The sequence below is a fragment of the Zalophus californianus genome, chromosome 1 (assembly GCF_009762305.2).
Source record: "Zalophus californianus isolate mZalCal1 chromosome 1, mZalCal1.pri.v2, whole genome shotgun sequence".
Classification (NCBI taxonomy): Eukaryota; Metazoa; Chordata; class Mammalia; order Carnivora; family Otariidae; genus Zalophus; species Zalophus californianus.
In genome coordinates, this window is record NC_045595.1 from 75,232,800 (window position 1) to 75,253,539 (window position 20,740).

Consider the following 20,740-nt stretch of genomic DNA (forward strand, 5'->3'; position numbering starts at 1 on the left):
GCTTCCCTTAGATCTCATTGTAGAAAACAGAATTCACTTATTCAAAGAACAAAATTCTATTTCTCTGATAGCTTTTTTAGGGAGACACTCTGCAATCATTAATGTTCACAGCTAGGATGTGCGTGGCACCTGGGGCTCACCTGCCTCGAGAAACTTGCTACTGAGCAGAGCACTCTGGCAGACCCTGTATATGACATGAATATGCATAGACAAGAATGTCAATTAACAGGACCAGAGGCTTGATCACAATCAGCTGGTGGACTCAAATAGCCACTCAGGGTTATATAAAAAAAATATTTTATGCCAGCTTTTAACAAGTTTGAAACTAAGTAGAGTTAGTTAATTTTCCTCTTCAAAGTTCATTCTTCCCTTGTATATCATCCCAAGAGGTTTTGCCAACTCACTTCTAAGCAACTACAGAATCCTGACACAATCTTGGTAGACCCTGCAAGCCTCAGGGAGCCTTTGACCAAGATCACTTTTCTCTGCTCTATTACTTGGCTCCAGCTTCAGAATCTTTCTCAACAGTGATTTAGGCAGCAATTACCAATAGATCACAGTCAGCACTCAGGATAAAAGGACACCTGGCTTTTTGTACTCATGGTGATTTTATAGCTTTTGAGGAAAAGAAAAAAAACACCGCATCGGACAAGTTGTGATAAACAATGTGCTCTTTTCTTCATTCATTCGTCTCCTCGAAATTAGTCAATCCCTGACCAGTGTCAGGTACTTTGTTCAGGCCTGGGTTCCTTAAATAAAAGTAATCATACAAGAACTGAAAAGAAATAAAATTTAAATTTTAGACTCAACACCGCTGCAACACTTAGTAAGTGTGAAGTAACGAAGAAGTCTTAGATGTGAAGTTCCATTTGATAGTCTCTTGGTTCCTCCTGCGTGAAGATGTGCTGTGCTGCGTGCATTTTCCAATGCAGCTCTTTTGCAAAGAACCTGGAGAAGAAAAAGAAAGCCTGAAGCATTCAAGTATTACCTCTGCCCCTTTCAAAACAAAGCAAAAACCAAACTCGGCACCATCTGCCGGAACCCCATCCTGTAGAAGACAGGATTGTCTGAGAGTTTCCGTAGCGTCCCGCAACAACGAACCTAACGACTCCCTGTTGAGCCTAACTGCGTCTGAAGGTGAAAGAGTTGAGCTATGACTATTTTGCATCCATGGTTTGGGGCAGCGTCAGAAATGCGGGGATGGTGCGCTTTGGAGAGGCCGGTCTGCTTTTTAACTTTACGGCACGCTACTGCCATCGCGATTTTTTTTTTTTTTTTTTTTTGACAGTCCCAGGGAAGATGCGAGCAGAACTGACCTCTCATCAGCAGCTCTGTAACCGTGGGGCTTATGCAGGCAGATTGGCATCTGCAGGCACATCTTTAGCAAGTTGGCAGCCTCCGTGCCCTTTGCAGGTTGCAATCAAACCTGCCTTCTACAGCAGCCTCTTTCTGGTTGATTAACTTTAATGTAATTTTAATTAAAAACCACAGTGTCAAAGGGTTTAGCTACTCGAGAAATGAGCACAGACTGCGGCCCAGTGGCAGCAGTCACTTGGAAAATGGAAATGTGTCTTGACAATGTTGTGCAGGGGCCAGATAAACAGGGTCGCCGCGGCGCTTCGCTCACACGCAGGAAACAGGCTCGGGAACATCAGAACGGCGAGGCAGGCTTGTACAGCGAGGGGTTCCAATGTATGAATTTCAGGTGCCATCAACCTTTTTTAGACCTTGTTCAGTCCTGGCACAAAAGACTCTCTACAATGGCTGGCTGTGACCATTCTGTTCTCCCCTTGGCACTTTAGGCTCTAAATCAACACACAAATCTGGGTTAAATATGAATCAGATTTCAGACAGGAAATGATAGCCAAGCCTTAGTATTCTTCAATTGGAGTACTTCTCTTGTTTTCACTGTATATATTTTATAGGAGACCGGGGATTTTTAATATTAGAAATAGACTCTTCTTTCAAGGAAATGCTTCCTCTGGGATATGATTCCTTGACTTCTTTACAAACAGTGCCAAGGAACTAAAACTGAAAGTCTTAAAAAAAAAAAAATTGCTGCATTACTTGAATTGCAAGAAAGAGAGGAAATAATCTTGCAAACAAGTCTGGTCATGCTAGAGTCAGGAAATAGATTTTATCTTCTTTATTTTTTTATGCATGAAAATACAAATATTTTAAACTTTCTAGCTAGCCTGAAGATACTATCTATTTCAGTTCCTCTTTTCCTTTAATCTTCTGGTTGATGCAAAGTAATGTTCGAAACGGAAGACAAATGTAGTTCTGTGTGGGAGAAGTATTTTATTGATGCCAATGGAATGGACGCCTCTATTCCATGCTGAAATGCCCTTTATTCTTCCTCAATGTAGCTAATTTTTCAGGGCACAACTCTCAGGAGAACACCTAGTGACGTCAATTCTTCAGAGGAGAATTTCCTCCACCAGGTTTGTGGGATGCTGGGGCTGCTTTGCTGACAGATGGGGCCGGTACAGGTGGGCCCAGAGCCATCTGAACAGAAGGGGCCCCTGGACCCTGACAGAGAGGATAGACAGAACGGTGGGGGAGAGTTTAGGGCAGTGGACAGGGAGGGGAGAGAGGAGGCATAGAGGATTTCTACATCAAATCCAGCAGAGAGGAAGAAAAGCAAAAACAAGCAGATGGGTGGACAGGGAGAGGTGATTTGAATTGTGTAACTTGCTTAAGAGACTAATAAAAAACAATCTCTGGGGATAGGACTTCACTGCAGGCAATCTTGGAAAATTAGAAATGTATCTAGGATTGCCAGAGCAGAGAAAAACACAAGTAAAATAAATATGAAATGAAGGTCTAAAAACGAATCGTGTGTAAGCTTGCAGGATGACTCCTCAGCAGGCCCCGGTGTGGACCTGGGTAGAGCCATTATCTGGCTACTTCTGATGGTCAAAAGCCACTTTTACTGCTCACCTCTCAATTGTTTTCTCTGTCAAAAGACAAAAATAGAATTTTGTTTGTCAGTTTAGCAGGTGACCTAACTGATCAAGATGGACTTAGAACAACGCAATACATTTGTAAATTTTCTATGTTGATAATTTAAAAAGAAACACCTAGCAGCGTAGGATCTGAATAAGTTAAACCAGAATATTCAAAACTGTCTTTCCTAGAATATTATTTTTTCCGAATACTTATATGTAAGTTCTGGAAAAATAGTCCTGTGGTGAAATTAATGTACGGAGGCCTGGATCACACATCAAATAGATTCCTTTTTAATTGCAAGACTTCTCAGGGCCTTCCTGTGCTGTCTTATGTATAAAGCTTTTTTAAAATTTTGGTCAGGGAGCCCTTTTTGAAATGTATTTCTCGGGGCTAAAGTATACACCTCGGGAAACGGGTCAACTCTTGAACAAGGCAGAGATATGAGGGACCTTGTTCTTGCCAAGGGGGTTATCAGTGTGAGCACAGTTTCAAGGGACATGGGTCTGCATTTCCATCGCACCCTGTGTTTGGCAATAGGCTCACACTGGCCATTCAGTCGAGGAGCCACCTTATATCCAATATAAACACCCCAAACCCTCCATTTGCAGGTTACAACATCAGCGGTGTTATTTTATCTGTTTTGCAGTAGATATTTTGAGTTAAAGAGATTAGACTTGGTTAGAAGTGGTAATAAAAAAGAATTTCTAAAACTTATGGCCTAAACATTGACTGGGATGGATTCTGGCCACATACACAGCTGGACCTATGTGTTCTACTGAATGCCAAGCCTGTTCCTGATGTTGTGGTCTTCATTTACAATGTACAATGTCCTCATTTACAATGATCAACAAAGAGACCGTAAACTCTGTGAGAGCAGAGACAAGTATGTCTTTTTTTCACTCTTGTGTCTCCAACACTTAATGTAGTCTGAGCTCAACAAATATTATTAGAACTAATGAATTATCCCTCTGGCTAATGTTTGATGATATTCCATATGGCATGAGCATGCAGCAGGGCTTACACTGGATTCCTCAATCGCCTTTCTGTACTAAGTAAGCCATAATAATAACATTTGTTTCCATTATTGAATATCCTACTTTGTGCCAGGCACTGATAGGTATGTTGCCTCTCTTATTTGCCTGTCTGACCATCAACTAAAAATCTTCTGAAGGGAGATAGTATATGTTACTCAACTCCGAATCTTAGAAAAATTGGGGACCTCAGTTGAAGCAAATGTTGCAGTCTGCCTTTCAAGGGTTGGCGTCCATATCCCATATATCTTAAAAGCTTGGTTCAGAACTTGAAGATACCACCGCACAAACACGAGCTTCATCTCTGTTCTTGAAAAAAATTTTAGTGCTGTCAGCAGTTCAGTTCTGTACCTCCAAAATAGCCTCATCCTAAATCTCTGTTGGATTATAAGCTTCATGAGGATAGAGCAATGTTTGTCTTTTCTATCCCCTTACTTTCTTCCCTAGAGCATAGTAGGTACTCAGTAATTGTTCAGTGAATGGTTAGCATTGTATTATTTTCCTTTTAGGAGGAGATCTGATTTTGGTAAGTGCTTGAGGTGGAACATGGCAGTGACTACTGTGAGGAAAGTTTTGTTTTCCCAGATAAATTTGACTGCCAATATGATATGTGCAAATGGTGCCCAAAATTCATCCTGGAACTTCCCGATACCCAATGAGTCTGGAAAGCAGAAATGATGAGTTTAATTCTAACTGATATTTCTCATCAGCCAATAAAACAGATGGACAGGTTCAGATTTGGGAAGAAAATGGTTATTTCTTTCTGTAAAGTCTGGGGGTTCAGCATTCTGCAGTCCGATCCCATATCCATTAGCCTTCTATCTACTGAGGAGGTCTCGACAGGAAGGGCTAAGGGCTCAGATTCCTTTGAGTCGAGGAGTCTATGCTAGACACTTAGACTTCCATGATTTAATTTAATCAACATGACTCATCGAAATAGGTATCACCATTTCCATCCTATAGATGGGGAAATTAATGCTCAGAGGGCAACTACCTAGCCTATGTGCTAAGTACAATCTAGTCAGTGGTAAGATATGCTCAGCAATTCCCTCAATGACAAATTTAACTTTCTTTTCTCTCTATAATTCTGTACCTTGTATATAATTTTAATATTGCATATATTACACTATATTTTAATTATTTATGTACATATTTATCTTCCCCAATAGACCATGTCTCTTTCTAGAGGACAAATTGAGTCACACTCAACATTGTGTTCCATAGCTTCTAGCAAGTTTCTTTTCTCATATATTGAAGTAGTGGTTCTCCAATTCTACTGTGCATTAGAATCACTAGAAGGGCATGTAAAAATTCAGATTTTAAGGAGCGCCTGGGTGGCACAGTTGATTAAGCATCTAACTTTTGGTTTTGAGTCAGGTCAAGATCTCAGGGTCCTGGGATCGAGCCCCATGTCAGGTTCTGCTCTCAGTGTGGAGTCTCCTTGGATTCTCTCTCCCTCTGCCCCCCACTCTTCCTCTCTTTTGCTCTTTCTAAAATAAATAAATAAATCTTAAAAAAAATTTCAGGTTTTAATAATGAAGATTTCTGCTTCATTAGGTCTGGGATGAGGCCTACAAATTGAATTTCTAACAAGTTTTCAGGTAATGCTTCTACTGCTAATCTAGGAGATGTATTTTGGTCTAAACCAAAAATATCAGTAAATACTTATTTATTTAAGTTGATTTGCATTTACTCTACAGATTGGGAGAGTGTAAGTCTCAAACAGTTAGCAGTTCCTTGAAGGCATTAACAGTGTCCTTGGTTATGACATCCTATCAACCATAGCTAATAAAAGTGGCATTTATGAAATTTAAAGATCTGAAGTTAAAATATAAAGTATCATGGTAAGAAGGAATGTTACATTGCCTTTTACGTCTTCCCATTCTTAGGACTACCAAGGAGATTATATTGCAGACGGAAGTTTTTGTTTCACTAAGTAAGATGTTGGCTCTGTCATGGAAAGAGAAGCACAGAGAAAGCTGAACACACTTACATAAGACAAGGATGGTGGGGGAACCCAAAGAGATGATTGCATGGGTTGGGGTGTGGGGGCAGTGGTGATGGGAGGAGGCCATGCAGATGAAAGGGAAATGGCAAAACAAGGTATAGTGAAAGATGGGAGCCAGAGAAAGAAGAGAAAGGGAGATTATGGTAGGTGTTTCTAGGAATAGAGAAATTATGAGAATAAGAAAGATATTTGAAGAGGTTTTTAAGAAAATTATGTTGTGTTATATGAAATTTGGCTTCTTCCTCTTTCCACAAAACTATAGATAAAAATTCCCATTGTGAGTTCTACTTCTGGAATTGCAGTATGAGGACCTCTATGGGCCCAATCCTCAGAGAAACAAGTGCAACTGGTGAAAATTATATTAAAAAAAAAAAACAGTTTACTATGGAAATTGAACAGAGGTCATAGAGCAAGTGAAGAAACATTTAATCAAGAAAACCTACTAAAACTAAGTAAGAAAAGCAAGAGTCTATGGCCCCTGAGTCATGACTCACTCTTTTACTACTTCTCTTACCGCCCAGCTCAGTTTTAAGAAAGCTACACTTTGGGCATGACAAAGAAGAGAAAGCACCCTCTCCCCTCAGCTCTCTATTAAGGGATAGAGTATCTCATCAGGAGAAGGCCACCAGCATTTCTCATCTCTTTCAATGCTAAATTTCAGAGGCTACATTCTCAGTGAGTGTCACCAAGAGGTCAGGGTTTCCCTTCTCCTACCCAGCTCCTATTTATGGGATGGAGATTCTACTCCAGGTATGGTAGGCCAAGAATTCTGGGGTCCTAATCATCTTTGCCCCAGCTTGATGGTAGGTTAAGGGTTCTAAGTCAGGAAGGCAAACTAAGAAGATCAGAGGCTGTGGCTCCTGCTCAGTGCCCAGAACAATGGCTCAGAGATTGTTTTTTCCTATGTGGAGAAGCATTCCATAAGAATAGAGAGCTCTTAAGATTGCCAAAGGAACTGATTTTATTTGAGACAGAGTATGTGGGAAGTTTACACCTAGAAGGTCTCTCAAAAACACTGGAGATTTTAGTGATGAATAATTAAGAGGAGGCAGATAATTCTGTGAGAATAACAAACTAAATCATAGGCCAGCCAATTGACTAAGAACCAGAGAAAGACACAGCTAAGTGTAGCTTTGCTGGAGTCATAACAAACCTCAAAGACTAGCCTCAAAAACTATCCCTGCTTGAATTTAATTGTGCCAGACTCCAGATCAATTTCTTCTCCAAGGCATTGTAGAATGTAATAGAGCATCCAGCCAGCATTAACACAGCCTAATAACTGGGTGTGATACCAAAAGCAGACAACTTAACAAAGGAATAAGAGAAAGAGATATTCACAGTGAACCCTCCCCAAACTAGTCATCCCACATTGACTGTGCACATGCTCAAGACTGCACCCTCTGAGAAATGACAACAGAAACTACGCATTGAAAGTGGTATAGGCCTCACTGAAATAATGTAGTCAAGTCAGTAAGACAGCCAACAAGAAAGCAATAAAAAAAAAAACAAGCCCTGGAGAGGGAGAAGGTGAATCAGTATTCAGAATTTCTATAAATTTCCAGTGTTCAAAATGTGAGAGGGAGAAGGTGAATCAGTACAGAATTTCTGTAAATTTCCAGTGTTCAAAATGTGAAAAAAAATCACAAGATATGCAAAGAAACACACACACAATGTGTGACCTATACACAAAAAAATACCAGGCAACAAAAACTGACTGTGAAAAGGCCCAGATATCAGATTTAACACAGGTTTCAAAGAAACCATTGTAAGTATGTTCAAAGAACTAAAGGAAAGTATGCCTAAAGAAGGTAAAAGAAGCTATGGTAACAATGTCTAATCAAATACATAATATCAAAAAAGATGTAGAAATCATAAAAGAGATCCAAATGGAAATTCTGGAGTTGAAGAGCATTATAACCAAAATGAAAAATTCACTAGAAGCATTCAAAGTAGTTTTGAACCTGCAGAAAAAAAGAATCAGTGGATTTGAAGACAAATTGATAGGACTAATGAAATCTGAAGAACAGAGAGAAAAAAGAATGAAGAAAAATGAACAGAGCCAGAGAAATGTGGGATACCATTACGAGCATCAACAATCATGATAAGAGTACCAGAAGAGAAGAGAGAAAAGACGAAGCAGAAAAAATATGTGAAAAAATAATTGCTAAAACTTTTCCAGATTTGCTGGAAATGTGTAATATACACATCCAAAAAGCTCCATGAACAATATAAGGTAAGGTAAGCATGAAGAGATTTAACATAGACACATCATAGTAATAATGCTGAAAGATGAAGACAAAGAGAAAATGACGTATGTACAACAGAATTTCAGTAAGATAAACAGCTGACTTTTCATCAAAAACAAAACCAGTGGGGTTCAAAAGGCAGTAGGATGCTATATCCAAAGTGCTGAAAGAAGAAATTGTCAATCAGGAATCGTATATCCAGCAAAACTATTTTTGAAAAATGAAAATGAAGTAAAGACATTACCAGATAAACAAAAAACTAATAGAATTTATTTGCTTGCTGATTTTCCTTACAAGAAATACTAAAGAAAGTTTTTCTACCTGAAAGTAAGTGATCCAGACAGTAATTTGCATGTATTCAACAAACAAGCAACTGTAAATATAATTTTAAAAGACAATATAAATGCATATTTAAAGTAATTTAAAAACTATGTATATAATTGAACTATTGGGCCTCTAACATATAGAAATGTATTATATTTGACAATAATATTACAAAGGAGGTGGGTGGTAGCAAAGCTGTATTGGAAAAATGAACAACAACAACAACAACAAAAATGACACAGGTGGTAAATTTGAATCCACAGGAACAAAGGAAAAGAACATGAAATATTTTATTTATTTATTTATTTATTTATTTATTTATTTATTTATTTTCAAGGATTTTATTTATTTATTCAAGAGAGACAGAGAGAACAGAGGCAGAGGGAGAAGCAGGCTCCCTACCGAGAAGGGAGCCCAATGCGGGACTCGATCCCTGGGCCCTAGGATCATGATCTGAGCTGAAGGCAGACACTTAACCATCTGAGCCACCCAGGCACCCAAGAACATGAAATATTTTAAAACAAAGTATAACAAAATCTATAAATATATACTTGTTCTGCTTTCTTTTCTTAGCTTCTTTAGTAGGTATAAAATTACATAAAGTAATGGTTTTAACAATGTATTTTAAACTTGCTCAAGAATAAATAGAAGATATGAGAATACCTATAAAAAGTAAAGAGATAGAATTAGTAATCAAAACATGTCCTGCAAAGAAAAGCTTAGTCCCTAATGGCTTCACTGGTGAAATCTATCAAATGTTGAAAGACAAATGAACAATCTTTCAAAAACTCTCAAAAAAGAAAGAAGAGGTAATACTTCACAATCAAGTCTATGAGACGAGTATTACCCTGATACTAGAAACAGACAGACAGCATAAGAATAGAAAATTAAGATCAACATAACTTATGAATATAGATACAAAATTCCTCAACAGAATACTAGCAAACCTAATCCAGTAACATATCAAATGGACCATGCAGTATGACTAAAATGGGATGTTTCCCAAGAATATAAGTTTAACACTCAAAATCAACTAATGTAATACATCATGTTATTAGAATAAAGTACCAAAAAAATATGATCATCTCGATAAATGCAGAAAAAGCATTTGACAATATCTGACACTACTTTATAATAAATATATTCAATAAACTATGAATAGGAGGGAACTTTCTCAACCTGATAACAGCATCTACAAAAACTCACAACTATCATCATACTTAATAATGAAAGACTGACTTCTTTCTTGGTAAGATCAGGAATAAAACAAGGATATGTGCTTTCACCATTTCTATTAAACATTTTACTGGTTTTCCAGCTAGAGCAATTGGCAAGAAAGTGAAATAAAATGCATTTAGATTGGAAAGAAAGTAATAAAGCTATATTTGTAAATGACATAATCTTGTACATAGAAAATCTTAAGGAAATCATTAAAACCATTAGAACTGGGGCGCCTGGGTGGCTCAGTAGGTTAAACATTTGCCTTTGGCTCAGGTCATGATCTCGGGATCCTGGTATCAAGCCCCACGTTGAGCTCCCTGCTCAGCAGGAAGTCTGCTTCTCCCTCTCCCCTCCCCTCCTGCTTGTGCTCTTTTTCTCAAATAAATAAATAAATAAAATCTTTAAAAAGCAAAATAAACAAACAAAAAACATCATTAGAACTAATGAAAAAGTTCAGCAAAGTTGCAGAGTACAAGCTCAATATACAAACTCAATTGTAATTCTATACACTTGCAATGAGCAATCAGAAAACAAAATTAAGAAAACAATCCCATTTACAATTACATTAAAAAGAATAAAATACTCTCGAATGAATTTAACAAAAGAAGTGCAAAACTTATATTTTAAAAACTAGAAAATATTTGTTGGAAGACATTCAAGAAAGGCTAAATAAATGGAAAGACATTCCATGTTCGAGGACTGGAAGACTGAATATTGTTAAGATTGCAATACTTTCAAAATTATCTACAGTTTCAACACAATTATTACGGAAATCCTAACCTAATCCCCCAACCCATTCAGCCCAATTCCTTTAGTCTGAAAGGATCTTAAATGCTTAAAGGATCACCTTGACCACCAATAAATTGATTGTTTGTCTTTAATTTAAAGTTTGTAATGATACAGACTTCTCTAATTGTAGAAGTAATACATGCTTATTGAAAAACACATCAGACAAATCCATGGCTGACTTTCTGAATGCTTTTGGCATTCACCCTGACACTTCTGCTCTCATAGAGTTGAAAGCAACCCCTATCCCCACCTCCACTGGTGTTCCCGGGTATTTATTGGGTTCTCAGAGAGTAATATAATATGTACAATATTGTTGTATAATATGTCATATAATATTTAACGGACCCTGTACTCCTTGTATCTCCCCTCAAAGTGAGTTCCCTCTGACAAGGACACATCTTCCAGAGGTTGGACTAAATTTTATTCTTTAATGCAATCCCTTGAAGTGCCATGATTCAAGGATCATAATTCTGGCATAGTGAGAAAGAACCATCTGTCTCAAAATCTTTGTTATTTCTCCCAGGAGGCACAGCAGGGCTTTGGGTATCCTATCATGGAGGTTCAGAGTTTTTAGACAGGAACAACCTCAAGCTTGCTAGTGAGATCTAAATTTACTAAGTTTATGTTGGTCTGCACTCAAGTAGTTTTCTGTCTAGGTGAAAAAAAATAGCTATGTTTGCAACAGTAATTGAAGAGGAGGCATGTCTTATTAGGAGTTAGGCTGTTAATCTCAAATTTGGCTGAATGGCCATAGGCTTTGGAAAATTATAGGATCTACTACCAGATTTTGAGTTCCAGAGTGCAGAAAATGTTTATATTTGTGGCTCCCTTTCTGGTATTGTGTTCAACACCCTCAGGACCCAGTAAGTATTAGTTATTATTTTCAAATCTTCCTTCTCCACTCCAAATTCCATTTGGCTTCAAGTCTTATTGTTTGTAACTTGTAAATATCTTGAATATATCATTTTGTCAATTAAAATATTTTAATCTAAGTCCTTGTTCTGGTAGTGTATTGCTGGAGAGCCATCCCAACTTGGTGGTGTCAGCAACAATCATTTTATTGTATCTCATTATTCTGTGGATCAGGAATTCACAGAGGAGTTAGCTGGTTGGGTCTTCCAATCTACTTGGCCATTCAGTGGTATTCAGCTGATCTAGTCTGGAGGGTACAAGATGGCCTCGCCCACACGTCTTATAGATTTGTAGCCTCTCCATGCAACGTAGTCCTCATGGCAACTGAGGACTTGAGACCAAGGCAGAAGTTGCCAGTCCTCGTAATGACTAGGTTTGGACTAAGTGTCATGTTACTTTGGTCATAACCCATTAGTCAAAGGAGTCAGAGATTCTAGAAAGGAATGGATCCTCCTGCCTATCCAGCTGTCTTTAACCTGCTGTAGTCCTCTTCTCTTGCCTGACATCGTACCACAGGCTCTTCTAATCATAGTCTATCAATCATATGTCTAAGAAGTTTTCTTTCTATTGAAGAAAAATGTAAAGCCCTAATTATTTTCTTTCCACCCATCACATGATTTATTTTCTGGCTGCTGCCGATGTAATTAGACTTTGTATCATAACACAGAAAACTTTTTACAATCTGGTGCCTGTATTCCAAATGTCATTTTCCAGCACTGTTCTGTAAGAACGTCCATCAGTCTCAAAACATACAATATCGTTTCAGGGCTCCAGGCCCTGCACACACTTCTTTAATCTGCCTGGAGTGCTCTCTCCCTATCTCTTACCTCCTTGGATTCCCCAGGCAGAGGTGGTCTTCCCAGAATGCTGAATTTCTAGAGAATGCTGTTCATTTACTATAGCTTTTGTCACATTGTATTGCCTTTTATCCATTTATATATGTCTCTTTTTTTTCTCTGTATCTCTCTCTGACTATACACATTCTGAGAGCAGAGAACATTTCTCATTCATCTTTCTATCCCTAGTGTTTTAGCACAGTGCCTAGCATATAAATCACAAATAGATCTACAAAATGAATAAATAGAAGGAAAAAAACTGGAAGAGCTATGGTAGCAAAAAAGTCAAGTGATCCTAATAACCTGACATTTTCCATTCTTTTCCAGAAGATGTCAAAGGTGAACAGAAGAGCAAGGTGTGCTAAAGTGCCACATATGCTTAAGAAGTCACTAAGCACCTGTCCATAGACACAGCATCCATATTTCCAGATTGAACATGACATATATTTTGATTCTTGCTTCCTCCACGTATTTCCATCTAGTTATTTACTTTAGAAATTCAGCCTTCTAAAACTAATACCATACACATTTTGTAAGTGTAGTGAAGATAAAAGGGTGAAGTTAACTTTGCAAATGCTCCTGCTATTATCTATAGGAATGCAATGGATATTGCATAAATGAGTTATGGACACAAAACTATCATACCCCTTTTGCCCCTGACACAAGAGACCTATCTTTTGATATTATAACTCTTCATTCCATACTTTAATAATTTAATTACTAACAAAATTAATAACACCAGATTATGCTGACAAGTGTTGCAATCTCCGGATAAGGGATACATTATTTGGGTAAGTGTACAATGATTTAGATCTCAATCGTGTGCTAGAGAAGAACATATAATTATAGCCTAAAACATTTGTTTTACTTCCCCAAGTATGAGATGAGTTACATACTCTCCTAAGTGAATTTTCTACTTTTCATCAGTCATTTTGTTCTAAAATGAAAGAGATAATTGGATACGAGGAGTGGATTATAATCAGGTGAACACCCATCCCACTTTCCCCAGAATAATCCTGTTTATGTTTGCTAACTTTATATAATTAATAATAGAACTTTCTTTCATTCTCTGAAGTGTCCTGGTTTGGATTAAAAATCATACAGATGCCCCAGTGATAATTAACTAGACAAATTATTCCTATTGCATAGTGCCAGCATGGGCAATTGTAGTGGCTTTCAAACTTCTTGGCCAAAACTCATAGGGAGAAATACATTTTTCATCATCACATAGTATACACATACACACAAACACGTGCACATGCATGCACACACGCACACACCGCATAAAGCAAAAGCTTAAGGAAACAATACTTGGATATTTTCAAATCTAATCTAGTCTATTTTTAATTTTAAAAACTCCAGTCATGACACTTGAATTGATTTCCTATTCATGGCTTAAAAAACATCAATATCCTAGATGTATCTTGAGGTTGTAGAACATTCCTTCTGGTGATTCTCCTTCACTGGGTGATCTTGTGCAAGTTGCCAAACTTCTCTGAACAACACTTTCATGGTCTGTTGAAATGAATGTAATAACTATCTAAAGGTGGTAGAAAGAGTTAACTGAGATGATGTGGTCAATGAGCCTGGAATCTAGTAGACAATAAATGTTAGTTTCTTTTTCTTTCTTAAGCTTCTAAACCAACAAGACCCAGCTAAAGTTCACAGGTTTTTAGTAGTGAAAAAACATTTCTCTTAGCCCCTTGACCTCTAAAGTTTAGTCAGAGTTTTGTTTAACCACTGACAATAACACTGTTCTTCTGTAGTCAATGAATAGAGTCACTTACTTTTTGAACTACTTCTGGTCAACCCATCGGAATAGCACCAGCAGCTTCTCAAAAAAAGAAGACACAAAAGAAGAAAATGTAAATTGTGATGAATATTAGACAATACTTTTTATTGAGGGGTAGGGGATGGTGAAGACATTGATCATAATAATGAATACAACATAAACAGCTTGCATTTCTGCTTCTGCTCTTAAATTAACAGTTTTCACACATAACTCTTTCCATTAGCAGAAGGATGCGTTGGAAAATTAACCTTGAGAATAAACAATGGACAGAAGCATAGTTTTGCAAGCAGTGATGTATTTGTTTTCTGTTTTAAATGTGAAAGAAGAATATAAATGAGTATTCTGTCATATATCTGAGATATATATCATGAGCAATAACAGAAGACAGAGCCCAAGCAGGAGTGCTCTGATGTCCCATAATCCAGAAGACCAAAGCAGTGATAAAAGTAAGCCTTCTCCTCCCAGGCTGGCAGTATCCAGGCTTGTGCCCGGGGTTCTATAGTTATCATTGTGTTAAGGTGGGGCAACTTCTCTGCATAGCTCCTCTGCATTGCTTGGCACTGTTGAACCCAAGGACATCGCAGTAGTGGTGGAGGCAAGCCAGCTCCAATCATTCTACAGTTTGAGCCCCTGAACTCCAGACTGGGAGGAGAACCCCTCCAAAGAATACACAGTAGGCATCCTATCACTTGTAAGAACTCAAAGGTCATCTAGCCCCTCATCTTCACATTGAGTCTTTCAACTTTGTCTTGTTTAATATTGTTTCCCCTTGGTGAGTTTTTACTCTTCAAGGAGCACTCTTGCAGTAGTTTTGTAGGCTGGGGGCCATTTTCTTTTTCTGGGTACTCTTGACTCCTCACACAGTGCTCCCTGTGCAGAGTGTGCTCAATAAATGGTGCTGATGAGTAAGTCATTCACTCAACAAGTATTTATTGAATATCTGGTGACCAAAACAAAGATGAAGGTAACCAGTGACTTTTAAATCGCCAAACCCATTGATCATTCCTTATTACTTATCCTCCTTTTGACACTGTAGTGGCCTCCTGTGGCCTGACTCCACTTCTCAGACCCACTGCCTGACCTTCCCTGACAAGCGTTCCCTTTTTCCTTTACTATTATTCAGCAATTGTAAGGAGTTGAATCTGTCCCCAGTAGTACATGGCTTGTTTGAATTAGAGCCAGGACTAGAACTCAGGTCTATATATAATCAACAATCAAGAAACAGCCAACTCTTAATGTTTCTATTCATGGGGAGGAAACCCAGATGGACTTACTCACAATAGATTCTTCCAAATCAAAGATCCCCCCCGCCCCAGGACATAGTTAGGACACTGTCTAGCTAGAAGATATTCAGAGAAAATTCACCCCTTTACCTGCCCCAGGGAAATAGGAGAATTCAATGCCTGAGCCATTTACCCAAGAGAGTAATCCATGCTGGAAATTTTGCTTAAAGTATTCTTTTAAAAGGCCCTTCTGTCTTTATTATGACTATAAGGCTGCTGAGTCTGCCCAAGCATATGAGGTTGCAAAGAATATTTCTTTTTATTCAGACCTTGCATTCTCTATAAAATGAAAGGATTCTTGGCACATAGTTGGCAATTACTATCTAGGTTTTCTGTATAACGTAGGTTTTTTAACTAAGCTTTAACTCAATAGACATCAGGCTCCAGTGAAAATACATGTGGACTAACACGAGCAGAAATAAACACAATTCTAATCAATTTAGCTGTTGACAAAAGCATGTGGTTTCATTGCTTGGGGCCAAAGTTTTAAGAGTGGGCTCTGATTTCTCGCCGGCACACCCTTCATTTATGTGTGCAAATAGGGTAATTAAGTGTCCAATTATCAGATTTGCATTGGCAAATGGGGGCTTTGTGTGGGTAAAATTCTCCATAGTTTGGGACCAGCTGAAACTTAGGTCTTTTATTTTTGAATCAATCCTCCAACAATAACGCAGGCATGATGAAGTTCTCATCCTGCCTCAATCTGAAGCCATGGCTGAAGACTTCCCTTTATTTTGGTGATTCAGTGAAGCGGAGAGCCAAAGTTAGGATTTTGAGCTTTTTCTTTCATACTCTGTACTCTGAAAAATAATTAAGCATTTCAAGTGCTTTCAGATTGACTTTTTTTCCCTGCCAGCTCTATAGAATTGATTACTGAAGGTGAAATACCTGTAAATATTCTTTATGAAGATTTAGCCGTATGTAACTAGTAGGTCATTCAACCTACTAGTCAGGTCCCATAACTTTCTCAAAATACAGGTAGGAAGTTTTCTGGGCACTTTCAGTCACAGAGATGGTCTCCTTACAGTAATTAAGATGTTCTTTTTTGGTCCAGTTCTAGTCAAGATGGAGAAAAATACGACATCCTGTGTCTCTCTGTGAATGCATTTAAAATTCTGAATGGAATATATGGAGCAGCTCTCTGAGGAATCTGGAAAGTAATGGCAGCAGGCAAATTGGGGAAGGAAACCAGAACTCAAACTACCCGTGAGTCAGTGGTGCGGTGACCATTTCCCCGACTGGTATCTTCTGTTCTAGATCCGGAGACAGCTAGACACCTGGAACAATGTGCCAGGTACAGACAGATAGAACTCCAAAGAAGCCCTTGAATTTTGGCTTGAAGACAGAGAAAGGGGGCTTCTGGTGGTCAGAGAGAGGAGAAAATGCCCTGTTTTTATTCTTTCTTTACATTCTCTACTCCACCAGCTCCCAGGCAATACTGTTGTGATGGTGGTGGCTACGCAGGCACCAAATAGGAGAGCCTTTATCGCTGACTAAAGAAACTATGATTTCTCTTTTTTCTCCTCTATCTTCTTGCCGCTTCACTGTGGAACAGAAAAACCTGGCCCCTTCTTCTTCTTTTAGCCCTATTTTTCAAAGGGCTTGCATGAGTTTGATCACATTTTTTCTGGAACATTCCTTCTCTACATGGACTACCAAATAAACTTTTGACTGTGTATTTTACATCTAGGATAAAGCTACATCCTTGATAAAGCTTCCCCTTTCCAGAAATAGCTTTACTTACCTCTGTTATAGAAGATTTTGGTATAATATCTCATAATTATCTCTAGTTTAGAGACTGCCGTCTTCATCTATGGATTCATTCCTACCCTCTGGGGCTTGGTTTAGTGTTTTCATAAGGGTTTAAGTAAAATTATCACATTTGTTGTCTTCTAAATGAAATATCACAAGAAATAGTAAAAGATATGCATTAAGTTGAGAATTAAGCATTAAAAGTGCCTAAACAGAAATGAATTTATATAAATATTTTATTATAGACAGGGCTGCCATACAATGTATTGCCCAGACTGGGGAATATTTGAAAATGAAAGGGGGAAGAAGTGCTAAAATGATGAAAATACGGTATTTGATCTATAACAGCTACAAACTGGAATGCATGGTAACCCTCATTATATACTTACTGGCAAATGCCACCTCATCTCTTGTTTGTTTCTTCATGATTTCTTCTCCACTCACAGCTCTAGAGATGGATCTGTGTGTACAAAGCCCTCTGGAAATCTACATTTTGACCTCAGATCATATGCTAGACCAACTCAACTAAGAAAGAGAGGATGTGGAAACTAACATTGCACATAAAAGTATTATCTTTGTGCAGCTTCCACCTTTCTTTCCATCCATCTTTGATTCTCACCTTCTCCTAAACACAGTTTCCAAGCACAAGGGAATGATTCCCTCACACCTTATTCTAACTGCAAGTTTTAATTAGATGGAACATTGTGGTTAAGCATTCTGACTTTTAGAATCTTTCTCATGGATTAAGATCTAAGTTTTGCTATTTACTATTCATGTAACTTCAGTTCTCTTCTACTCAGTTTCTTCATCTAAAAATGTCACCTATAAATTGCAAGCAATGATGATGTACTCTCTGAGGGATGTTGTGAGCGTTTAATGAAATAATTTGCATAGCAGTGCTTAGCAGAGTGCTTAAAATAAGTGGTCAGTAGATGTCAGCTATAATTCATTGTCCAATCTGGACACTTTTTTTTTTTTCAATTGGGACACTTTTGAGATTGAAAGGGGACTCTACTAATAATTTGTTAGAATAGCTGGGGAAAATGAGATTATCCCAGTCAAATCAGAACATGTGTTCACCCCATCTTCTGCTTTGTAAATGACTCTCTACAGTGGTACTCTGATGACCAATTTGCACAGAATGCCATAGAAAGGAGAGCTGTTACATACTTTACACAAGCCCTAAATTCTAAGGGAGTTTTAAATCTAAAGACTTGCTTACAGATACTTTATCCTTAAAGAAAAGTCTGATTCTTGCCAAAATATGTGAGACATTTCCAGTTTGCCCAATACTGAATTGAGAGATACTTCTTTCTAGTTAATTAGCAAGTTTGTTGTGTTAAACACCTATTGCCTTGGAGGAAGAATACTTCTAGGATGGGAGAAAAGGAAGAAGCTGGTAAAGAGCTTAATACATGAGTCTGAAACCAAACCCCCAAAGAAATCCACTTTCACCAAAAAGAAAACATGACAGTAGCTCACTGAATCCCTGAGTGAAACTAAATTTCTTATTTTCAAATCCAGAATATTTTAACCAGAGTACACTTTGATAATCAATTCCAGCTAAGCCTAAATGTATGTCTTCTAAAATTATCAAACAAATTCAAACTGGAGGACCATCTGCTTTACACCAAGCTAATAAATGTGTTTTATTTGCTAGAGAAATGGATTCTCATGTGGGCATATTTGGTCTTACCCATGCTGAAGCCAAACGAATTAGACATTGTCAAGGGGCCCACAACAGCATCTTAGGCTTGGCTGAATTTCCTTTTGGGTTAATTGTTATGGCTTTCATTCTTCTGAGGGAAGGAATTGAAATTACTAGGAACCTGAAGCTCTTTACCTACCCACTTAGGACTCAACAGTCTCAGAATTGAAATAATCTTCATCACACTATATAGACCAAATGGCTAAGGTTCCTTACAGTAGAATGGATATCATTTTGACTGCTTATGTTTTCCATCAGCTCCTGGCTGGCTTTCCCATTTCCCTACTTCCTCTGGAAAACTAAGGTGTGTCATGGCTCCAGTTCACCTACTCAAGCCATTACACGATTCTTCCCATTATGAAAAAAAAAAAAAAAATCACCCTAGGTGCTATGGACCTTTCAAGGTACTTTTGTATAACTGACTATTTGAGAAATATCAGATGAGATCGGGTGCGTTCAGGGTGGTATAGCCGTAGACTATTTGAGGAATATCAAATGACCTGGTTAAATACATATTCTGTTACCTTACAAGTGAACAGAGCATCTTGCCACTGCCTCTCCTTGCCAACATTGCGTCTGAAAATTTTGGTAAGGAATTATAGTTCACTTTCTTGTGTGAAAATAGTATCTTAAGTATGAGTGCATGGAGTTGTTTATACCTTCCTTTTTCCCCAAACTAACTGATGTTGCCTTTTTAAGTAAAGTTTATTCCATTTTACTTTTAAATGATAAAGTTCTTATAATCTTCTATTGCTGGGGTTGGAAAACTACAGCCTATAGGCCAAATCTACTTGTTTTTATAAATAAAGTTTATTAGAACTCAAGTACAACCATTTGCTTACTTATTGTCTATGGATGTTTTTTCACTACAAGATGAGTTGAGTAGTTTCTGCAGAGATGAAATGGCTTGTAAAACCAAAAAATTTTACTATTTGGTCCTTTACAGAAAATAGTTGCTGACACGGTCAAGCATAATCATTCTAAACACTGATAGTCACTGCACGAATTTATAGAAAGTAAAATATGGTGTACTCTGTTGAGTATATTCTAAATGTAGGATATATCTTAGAGATAGTTAGATCTAAGAAAGTTTATTCTTGACATCAGCTTTTATTTTTCCTTGCTTGCTGAGTTCCCAATAATCAAGATTTCTTATGTACAATACAACAAATTTCCAGTAAAGCATACTTCGTGATTAGATAGATTCCAATGTTCCTCATGTAAAACTGTGTCTCCCAGTTGCATAAAAACTTGGTATATCTATCTTCTTTATCCATTCATCAGTCAATGGACATTTGGGTGGTTTCCATAATTTGGCTATTGTAGATAACACTGCTGTAAACATGGGGGTGCATGTATCCCTTTGAATTAGTATTTTTGTATTCTTTGGGTAAATACCTAGTGGTGCAATGGCTGGATCATAGGATAGTTCTGCTATTCTGAAAAACAATATGGAAGTTCCTCAAAAACTGAAAAAAAAAAGAAAGAAAATGTAGATTCTTAATAGTGGGTGGGGCAGCGGTAGGGAGGGGGCAGATGATGCTGATGTTGGTCCATAGAACACATTTCGAGTAACCAAAGTCGTGATTTGGAATGTGTACATGTGTACGTGAGTGTGTATGTGCCCACACATATCCCTACTATGGCCATTATTGTTCTAAGAGCCAAACTTGTCTTCTCTCTGAGTAGGCCTGACATACTCAACTGTAGGAAATTTTCCCTCTTGTTTGTGAAGGATTTCTAATGAACTGCGTGCACAAGGACCCTCCCCTGCTGACTCATGCACACTGAACCCTGCTTAAGCTGCCAAGACAGTTCTCTGTGCTGTTAGCTCAGGTTTCTGCTCAGATGTGCTTGTGCTGCTAGCTCCGGAGGGGCTTCACTGA